The 10,485-nt window shown below is 43.4% G+C and overlaps 1 protein-coding gene across 1 annotated transcript in view; it reads right to left on the minus strand.

Annotated features, from left to right (window-relative positions):
* Positions 1-8,453, minus strand: part of MLLT10 (MLLT10 histone lysine methyltransferase DOT1L cofactor) — a 133,388-nt gene extending 124,935 nt beyond the window's left edge. Inside the window, exon 1 of the mRNA XM_036402195.1 lies at positions 8,431-8,453. The gene's annotated coding sequence lies outside the window, so the exon portion shown is untranslated. The remainder of the gene's footprint in view (positions 1-8,430) is intronic.
* Between the last annotated feature and the right edge of the window lie 2,032 nt (positions 8,454-10,485).

Genomic DNA, 10,485 nt, shown 5'->3' on the forward strand with positions numbered 1-10,485 from the left:
TATGCCTGTAGCAGAAGGAACTAATTGTGGTGATTGTTAGGAGCATAAAGAAATTAAATGCAGCCTTGCAAAATCCTGGTCACTCACTTGCCCCCGGCCTAGCATTTCTTTATTTGTTTGTTTGTTTATTTTATTTTGTCTTGGGCAAGGAAGATATCATTGATTCATCTTCATTATCATGCTAAAAGGCAGAGAAGCAGAATTTGTGTGTGGGCTGTATTTTTCACGATGATTTTGCAAGGGCAGCTGAGCTGGTATCTGTACAAATCACTACTGAATTATGTACATTCCTGGACACAGCACTACCTAGACCCACACGTATGCAGATTCTATTTTATACATTGTCATAGTCCTGTACACAAGTGCAGATGTTTTATTAGTTAACAAACTGCTGCATGGAAGGGAGAGGTGGGATGTGCACAACTCTACCCCCTGCAGACATCCGAGTCTGCAGTTTGTATTCAGGATATCTTAGGTCAAGCTCTTTTCTCTCCTTCAAGTTTTAAGTGAAATTATTTTGATAGAGGAAGAATGGCAGGCAGGCAAAAAAGAATCATGGAGGTAGTTTCCTACATGCAAGGCCCAACCAAACGTGAGATTATTGCAGCCATTTCAGGCGCATCCTAAGCATTTCTCCGTAAATATATGCTCCAAATAGCCATAAGAGTTTAGAAATTTTTAAGATACGTGAAAAAATGGAGGGGGAGGAGACTGGAATGTAGTATGGTTCAGTTGTGTAAAATCAAAGACCGCTCTCAAAAAAAAAAAAAACCACCCTGCACCAAATGTCCTATCAACACTGAAGAATACAAATTTGAACATAAAACTATTTGTTATTAAACATACTTAAAACACTATTTTTATTACTTTAAAAGCTCATAAAAATACCCTGAAAATTGCAGGTGCAAGCAATTACTTTGTAAGAAAATAAAGCAATTAATATATCCTGGTGTTTTAAAAAAATGCAAATTATTTGAAGCTGATAGATACAGTGTCACAGCCCTTCTTCATTCTTGTCAAGAAAATGACATCTAATTTAAAAAGCATTCTCAATGATTCTGCTAACCCTAACCAAAAAAAGGAAAAAAAAAAAAAAGTCACAGTACAGCAGCAAATCTGTCCTTTATTTCCCTGACAGATAAATATAATTTTTAAATGAAAATATATCAAATGTATTTTGTTGGATGAATTCATACATTTAGTAAAATGTGCATTGTAACAAACAATTGTAAATTTTTCTCACCACTTTTTTTTTGAGGTCTTCCTGCAATTTCTTGTCTGAAAAGCAACTAGTACAATCAATTCCCAAGCGTCTTTTTTATGTTAGCTATTTTAAAGCTCAATCTTTAGTTTTATAAAGAAGCATCACCAAAGAAAAAACTAATTACTTTGCAACAACTTGATTAAAGCTGCATCATAGCAACAACAGTATATTCGTGAAGAACCTACTGTATAGTTTTCAAGTAAAAATATTCTAATCTTACACCATGTAACACACCAGTCCAGTATTGAACATCCCGAAATTTTGCTTTGGTTAAAATTCAGTCAAGCCTAATACATTCAGTTATTTAATGAAACATTTGTTGTCTTCTTACAGATTTCTATTTAATTCTTTCTATAGAAAGAGTGTACATGGACTGGAAGAAACTCCATGACTACCACTTTATGGTATTGTGTAATATTTGATTGAAAAATTTAGATAACCTCTTGATAGTTCTGTAAAACAATCATTTAGAGAAGACCTTTGAAATGCAAAATAGGAAAAGAAATGCATTACCACTAAATAAATACTGCAAACACTAAGCCTATAACAGCTATGGAATCAGAACATAAAATCTTGTAGCATATATGTTGTTATGATTGTAGTATTTAATAAGCACTGACATGACACAGAAGGCCAATTTTCTTTTTCTAAAAAAGGAAGCCTGTCCTTCTTATAGTGAAATATAAGAGATTAAAATAATTAGAGGAAAATATAATTCAGTGAATAAGAGTGAATAATTTTATTGTTAATCTAAATGCAAGGAGAAAATCCAATTCGCTTAAAGGAACCTACAAAATCTAGAAGCTAAACAAGTTAGAATATAAGAAACTTATAAGAAGATTTAGTGTTTCAATTTTTCTTACTTTCACAAACAGAATGAATGTGTAAGTAGAAGAAAATTACAGTCTCCAATTGCAAATTGTTTTTAAAAGTTTAAGGCATTCAAGAAAACATTAGCATATATGAGTGAATAGCACTTCAGTTCTATAAACAAAAATAAAGACGTACTCACAAATTTTTACTACAAAATAATCAGTTGCAACAGTAAAACTCAGATTTTTGAATGTTTAGTTGACATGTCACCTTCTTTCCCTAAAATGTGCAAAATCATATTGTAATTTTAGTGAATAAAACAAAGCATTGAACAAGAAAGTCTTTAATTTACAAAGCCACATTATCAGTTGAATATAATCATCAGAAGAATCTTCCAAAAATAACAGAAAAAGCATAAACTTGATATAAAATGCATACTATATTAGAAAGCATAAATTTATCCTGGGACTTGGAGCTGTAGAGCAGGAAAACTCACTTCCTTCCAGAAAGCAAACTTCTCACAGTAATTTTTACTCCATTTTCAGACTGGGTCTTTATTGAGAAAGCTGTGATCTTTACCTATGTGCAAAAAGATACATACTGCAGCTAAACAGATGCAACTGAAAACAGAAAATTGCAGTAGCTTAGTGATGTTCAATAGGTAGAATGATCTATCTCTTGATTATCCATTTAAAATACATTGATGCTTGTCTGCCTTTTGTTTATGTGGTTTTAAATCATTAACAGCATTCACTGAAATACCTTCTAATCGTGGGTATTGGCTTCATTTCTGGGAAGGCAGCAGTGAAATGGTCACTTTGCACAAAATAAAATGCAACTCTTACATGTTGACCCTTGCACACAGTGCATTTTAAACGGCAGTCTGCTTTAGATCCAACAAATTCTTTCTATCTTTGTTCAGTTAGGAAGGATATAGCATGTCAACAGAACCCACATTAATAAAGTAAATGTATCTTTACATGCTTACTCTTAAATTGTATTGAGAAAGAATAAAGTTTTCCTTTTCTTCTTCTTTAATACACTGCTAAAATCTGTATTTAACACCTATCCAAATGCAATGTACTCAATAATTTAGACGTCTCAACATTTAACATGCAGTCACTTGGTGATGAAGAATTTGCAATGCTCTGTATATTTACATGCCATGCAAGTACAGGTAGCAACATTGGAGGTCATGTCAGTGCATCTCCTGGACACCATGCCTCTTCTTATGTTGTGCCATTTTCTTTTATGCGAACATATTTACAAATTTTGTAACTATTTTGACTACAAAAAAAGGGGAAAATAATTCCACCAACTATTGCATTCATTTTCTTGCTTTTAATTGTATTATCACCTTTCGAGAGTTTGGTGAATTCCACTTAGCTAGCAGCAACGGATAAAATTGGTGGTTTTCAAGTACTGCTTCTGTTACTAGTGTTGGCATTTAAATGTTAATTTCAGACTGAGGTTTACAGTAAACATGAAACAAGGGATTTTCTTTGAATGAACAATCTCAAACCAAAATTCTAAATAAAGGAAACCTAGCACAGGATGTTTTTAAGTGCAGTGATTATTTCCTTTTAAAGATTTAACATTCCCTAAGTGATAGAAGTTAAAGAAGTTAAATGTGACAGTTAATTTATAATTCTCTGCATTAAAAAAGCATTTAAATGCTAACCACATTTTTATATGAGTTAAGTCAAAGCAATGATAATTACAGTATGATACAAAAGAACCTGAAATAAACTTCTAGCAAACCATATTGAATATTAATACCATATTAAGCCCTGAGAAGCTGGGTTAGTAAACTCTGGAATGTAGATTATATGCAATTTAAATGTAACACAGGGCTTTTCTTCAAAGAAGAATCCTTCGTTTCAAAGTTTGGATTTTTATGAGGTATGTATTAATTCATTGGATTTATATTAAATACATTTACATAGCATCACTCCAAGACCAAGCCTCGGATTACTTCTATTGGCATATTTCTATGCACGATTTGCTAAATTAACATTCCATATAAATTAATAGCCTTCTTTTCATGTTTGTTGTGTTACGATCGGCATTGTGATACTGTGTTGTGTCACAGGTCACATTTATTTCATTTCAATTCAGGAACAGTATCTATACTATATATTACATATGAGAAACAACATGCTGAATTTCCCATCAAATCTCTTAAATTCAGAGCTATTTTAGATGGGTTTGTATAAACAAAACACATATATCTAATATAAGCGTGGGAAAGGAAAAGCTGGTTTGTTATATGCTAAAGCAAATTGGAGTAAATCAACCGCATCCGTGGGCTGGATAAGCAATACTACTCTGCTTTTCCCACTACCATTTGGACAAGACAATGTTACTTTTTTATTTAAAGTGTTTTCTTCTCAACAAGGGGCCACCACTTCCCAATCTCAAAAACACGCCCCAGAATATGTTAATTAATTGTATTGTGTCTCTGAAAGAAAGAGGTTGCCAAATGCAATAAAAAAAAAGAAAAGGTCTTTCGATCAGTGAGCTGCATTCCCACTGCTTGTTACCATCTCATTTCAATTCCATATAGATATACATGGATACATTTCCTCCAGGTACAACTTTGACCATTAAAAGCTGTTTAAGAGCGAAAGTCTAACTTGACCACATAGGGTGTATATGGGAAGCTTAACATTCCTGCTGAATTAAGCGCACAAGCCTCGGATCATTTTTTGTCAATCCTACTACGGTACTTCAGAGTCGGGAATGTGGGTAATTTCTATAACATGGTACTTCCCAATTAAAAGTAACAACAATGCTCCTCTGTACAAAAAAAATTCATATATCAAATATGCCAACAACACATTCCACAAAAATACAAAATAAGGAGTAATGAAGAATGGCAACAAAAGATCTCTTCCCATTTTTTTTAATCTTCCATTTCAATGAGATAGTTTTCAAATAAAGATTTAGCAAATACAAGAGTATTAAATGTCCTTTTGAATGATACCTTCTAAATTTGCAGTAACCCTCTGAAAATTCCCAAGCAGCAATCAAGAGCAAATGCATCTCCGGAATACTCAAGCAGGACAAGTAAAACAAAACAAAAATCTTTCTTTCCTCGATCTTCAGCTAATGCCTTTAAATATTACCAGGGTAGTGTTTTCTATATATTATTGCATCTTCAGCTTTTGAATAATATGCATGCTTTTAACCATCTAAACTGAACTGAGTTTTTATTTGGAGGAGTCCAACAAAAGCCTGCAAGTTTTCCAAGAGTGAAAGAAAAGTCCCAAACGGTATTATCTTGAACAATGACTGCAAGCATGCAACTTCCCAAGTGTGCATGGGGGAAGAAAAGTCACTTCAGAATTATTTTCTATTAGGTGATATACATAAACATCAGCCTTTAATTTCTTTTTTTTACTGATCACCATCTATGACAAATGTTAATTTTTTTGGCATATATATTCAATTTTTTTTGAAACTCTAGGCACCACTTCTAATATTTTAAAATAAATTCACAAGCACTCGGCAATAACTTGCTAAAAACAATCACAATTCTCCTAGGAAGGATTTTCTTAAAATAACCAGTTCTCTAGAAACTCTTTAGTCATCACAAATATGAGTCCCTACAGGTTTTAATTTTATCTTCCAGAAATAATGTGCAAAATACGGTTTTGGGTTTTTTTTTTCTTAGATGAATAAGGGCACTTGTTGGAAATTTTCTTGAACATCAAGCTAGTTAATTCTTCCCCTATGGAAATACATTAGAAAGTTCCGTTTGAAATGGTGTACTGAAAAAAATTTAATTTCTAATTATTTTCAGGGAGAAAAAATGCAACAATCACTTTTCCTATAAACCAAATATTTTAAAATCTCAAACCAACATAAAACAATCACTTGGGGGGGGGGGGAATCCATCATGGTGCTTATATGAAAAACAGGATAAGATTAATATCTTCGTTTTTATAGACTGACTTAAGCATAGTTCCTTCCAAATTTCTCTTTGGCTACATTTATTAATCCAAATCCAGTGGGTCGGAGCAGTTTTTCCCAATTTCTTTAACAAGTCCTGCTCTAAAATCCACCCAGAAACAGATGTTACTTTATGTACAATTCCGCTGCGGGAGTTGGGGGGTTTTTACCTTTCAAGGAACACGTGAGCTACAGCCTCACGGAGCTCCCTCAGCGGATGGCACTTCTAAAGGCTCCTCTCTACTCATGAACCCGATTTCGCGGCGGGTCCCCCCACGCCGCTGCCGGCGAGCACACACAGCGTGCGGGGCCCGGGGCTCTCCCTCCTCCCCGCCGGCGGAAAGCGGCGCGAAAAGAGGCGGCCGGGGAACAATGGGGAGCGCCGGGAGCAGGGGGAGCCCCGGCCGCGCTTCCTCCGGCCCCGCCGCCGCTTCCTGCGGGCTCGCGCGCCGCTCCGGTCCCTAGGGCGGCCTGCCCGGAGCCCGCCCCGCTGACGGGAGACCCCCGCTCACCCTTGGAATCCCCCGTGCCCGCGCCGCGCCGCCGAGGGCACCCACGAGTTTACTCTCGCAGCCACTCGCTCGCCCCCGAGCTCTCCCGCCCCCGCACGGCGAGCGGGGCTACCCGGCTGGCGCGGCGCCAGCCCCGCTCCTGAGCCTATCCCGGGGTCGGGCGGGCGGCCTATGGGAGCCCTGATCCCGCTGCCCCGGGCTCCTGCCCCGCATGCCGCGAGCACTGCCCGCAGGAGAGCGGCAGCACTACAGAGGCGCCGCGGCCCCGCTGCACTGCGCGCTCCCTCCCTTCAGGGGACGGTGCTGCGCACAAAGGGCGGCTCAGCATTGTTCTCCTCCCTGACCCCCAAATCCCCTCTTCCCCGCCGGGAGAGGCGAACGGGAAGGGCCGGGACGAAGGGCGAAGACGGGGAGAGGCCAACTGCCCGCGGCGCCGGCCGCTTCCCAGCGTATCCTGCCTGCCATCTTCGCCTTTCCCCTAACTTGCCTTCGTGCTGTGCCTGCCGTCGAAGCCCGCCTGCCCACTGTCCCTTGTTCCCTCATCGCAATGTAGTGGGTCTTTCACATGTCACCTCGCCTAAAAATCCCACTGAGGCAGCAAAGGAACCTCTGCCCCATCGCAGCCACCCAGGCATCCTTGTCGAGCTTGTCCACGGGATCACCTGCTTCACATACCCACATGGCAGAAAAAAAAAAACCCTCAACTGCACCAATGCAAGGTATTATTTGAGGATTTTGTCCTCAAATTCACAAAAGCGTCCTTCTTTGTAACCCTGATGGGCCTGGTTAGGTGACCAGGCAATATTTAAGCTACAGTCCTTTGCCACCTGCAGCCCAGCGCATTCCCATCCCCACGCTCAGAACTCCATGGAGCGGACACCAAGACACCGGGATCCAGCAGAAAACTCAAAGCTTGTGAGGAAGAGAGTGGGAGCTACAACATGACACTGAGAAAAAACCACGGCTCGATTTAAATAATTGCATAATATTAGGATTTAACTTATAAATGTTTACATTTGTGTGATTTGATTAATGTCACGTTTGATTTCCTTAAAGCCACTGACAAGGTACTTTAAAACACGAGATTAACGTCTACCAGCGATGAAATTCAACAGGCAAATCCTCTTCCCAGCGCCCCGGCTCCCCCAGCACGCGGGCAGGAAGGGATCTCAGACCCCCCCCTTCTGCCCCGTGCAGCCCTCGGCCGAGGGAGCTCCCCGCACAACCCGTGGCCAGCGATCCCGCCCCGCAGGTGACAGGATTCCCGGCCGGTCCCTGCTCCGGCACCGCGCTACAGTGCGCGGGGCTCCGCCGGCGCTCCCGTTCAAACGCGGCCGAGCCCGCCTCTGCCCCGCCCCCACCCGGCCGTTACCGCCGCCGCCACAGGGACACCCCGATCCCGCCCCGGCGCTTCCCGAGGGAGGCGCCGCCGCTCCCGGGTTTTCCCGGAATGCCGGGGGGAACGGAGCGGGGGGAGGGGGAGCAGCGGCGGGAGGCTCGAGCGCGGCACGAGCGCGGCCGGCGCGGGGGATTATGGGTAGGAAGGTGGTCGGGGCAGCAAAGGAAGCGGCGGGCGGGGGTGGGGGGGTGAAAGGTCAGCGGCCGAGAGCCCCCGCGCCAATGGCGGGCGGGCCGGGCTGGTCCCGCTCGGCGAGTCGGCGTTGTGCCGCTCTCCGCGGCTGTAAACACCGAGCGTGTCCGCCCGCGTGTGTCCGTGCGCGCCCGTGTGTCCCGGGCCGTCGCCGCCGCCCCTTGTAACGGTCTGCGCGAGGCCCCGCGCGCGCGGTATTTGTTCGCCCCCCGCCCCTCCCCCACCGCTCTTCCACGCGATTTATGGGATTTGCAGATAATTCCACGGGGGTTTTCTCCCTCCGCACCCCCTCCTACCTCGGCTCCTAACCTCCGCTTCCTCTCCCGCCGCCTCGGCAGTCACCGGGGAGCTCCGTCGTTGCCGGCAGCGCGGGGCCGGGCAGACCCCGCACACAAAGGTCCCGGCCCCGATCCCTCTCCCGCCGGCCGCGGCTCGCGGGGACGGTCCGGTGAGTGCAGAGCCATGAAACCTGCAGCTCCTGCTCGCGGCGGGCTCCGGCCACCAACGGGGGGTGACTTGAACCGCCCCGCAACTTTCTCCCCGTGCCCCGCACCCCCGACCCGCCGCCAAAGGTAAAGCTGGAGCGAGTCCCCTCGCCAGCCCCTCACAGTGAGGCTCAAACGGAGGAGGAAAATGGGAAATGTTCACACGGAGAAGTGGTTCCCTTTGTTCTTTCATTGTTTCTACCCGAACTGGCGGATACAAGGGAATAAACACTTACCTTCTCTCCTTTTTGCTCCAAAACACACACGTTCCCATCAGCTTTAAAATGCACGGTCCACTTTGGAAGCGACTACAAATGTCGGGAGAGTTTGTATTCCATTCTTTTACACTCTGCTCTTTTTAGTGTAAGATTAAGTTGCCGAGCACGTTGTTACAAGCCCCCCGCCTTAGTGAATGGTCACGTTTAGGACCCTCCAAGTCCATCCTAATTCTGCCAGTAGAATTGAGGGTATTGGAAGTCTAAACTTTAAAAAGGAAAAGGGCCTGCATCTATCGGGCAGACCTGAAAATGCACTCAGTTCCTCACTCACTTCCACAAAATGGATATAAACACCTCGCCCCAGACAACTCAATGAAATATACATTTTAAAGCTTGAATGTAGAAAAGCTGTTGCCTCGGCTGAGATAAGCTAAAAGCAAATTGGCATGAAGAAAATCTACCTCAGTGTATTCCACAGCGGGAATAGTCTCTGTAGTTTAAAACAAGTAAATAAGAGCATCATATAGAAATGCTAAGCCTAAAGTTAAAAGGAAAACAACCTCTGAGAGGAATATGCTACCCGGGGAGGAATGGGGAAAATTGCAATTTTTTTAAGTGTCCCTTTTTTGCAAAAATTACTGTTTTTCTTTTTTCTCCCCATGCAACCAAGGCGGGGGGGAGAGGAACCCATTTTCTGCTCTCTTTGTAGTCCAGTCGGCATTTTGCACCCAGAAACACGGGCAGTTCCTCCCCAAACCTTGCTTTAATCTGATTACGACAAGATTTGCTGATACAATGAATATTTGAAATGATCCTTGTGTCTTAGTGAGTGGGAAGCATTTCCAGGCTCCCGTTTCCAAGGCTCCCTGCTGCAGAGGGAAGAGGAGCGGTGGGGAGACCCCGCTCCCTGAGGCCCCGGTGGGGTGGCAGCCAGGGGTGAGGGGGACAGCCCCCTCCTCCAGTGCCCAAGGGCGCTGGATTAATTTAGCCCAACTCCCTCGGCCGGTGGTTGGAGCAGGATCTTTAAGTGCCTTTTCCCCCTGCATCATCACGCCTTTGCCAATTGAAAAATAAACAAATAATAGCAAAATAAATTTTAAGAAAGAGTGAGGATGCAGGCGACCCAAAGTAATTGTGGGACCTGGAGCACATGTTGTTGTCTCACACCCCCTCTCCTCCTCTTCCTCCCCCTCCTCCCGATGTGGCCTTAATGGCAAACTGGAAGGCCGGTTTATTTCATAGGGCCATATTACAACCAACAAGGTAAATAGGGAGTCGTGGGGGAGAGAGAGGGAGGGGGGAGGGAGCAAAAGGGGCTTTTCTTTGATAGCGTTTAATTGGAATTGAAACATTCTGGGGCTGTAAACATTCTTTATTTATTCAGCACACATAAGCGGGCATTGTTTTATCACCATCATAATTACGGTGTCCTTTAAACTGACTGATAGCAAAGGAGATAAGGGAATGCGCCTGTAGCTCCAGATCAAATCGCTGGCTCGCCCCTCTCCCCGGGTCACCAGGATCCACACGGTCCTTGGAGATGAGGAGCGCCGGAAGATTGTGGCCTGGCTATCCCTTACGTCATGAAAGTGATTTGTACCACATTGCTAATTTGGTGCAATTCATAACCTCCTGATCTCCTTCGTTT

Source organism: Molothrus ater, chromosome 1 (genome assembly GCF_012460135.2).
Source record: "Molothrus ater isolate BHLD 08-10-18 breed brown headed cowbird chromosome 1, BPBGC_Mater_1.1, whole genome shotgun sequence".
In the NCBI taxonomy this organism is placed as follows: Eukaryota; Metazoa; Chordata; class Aves; order Passeriformes; family Icteridae; genus Molothrus; species Molothrus ater.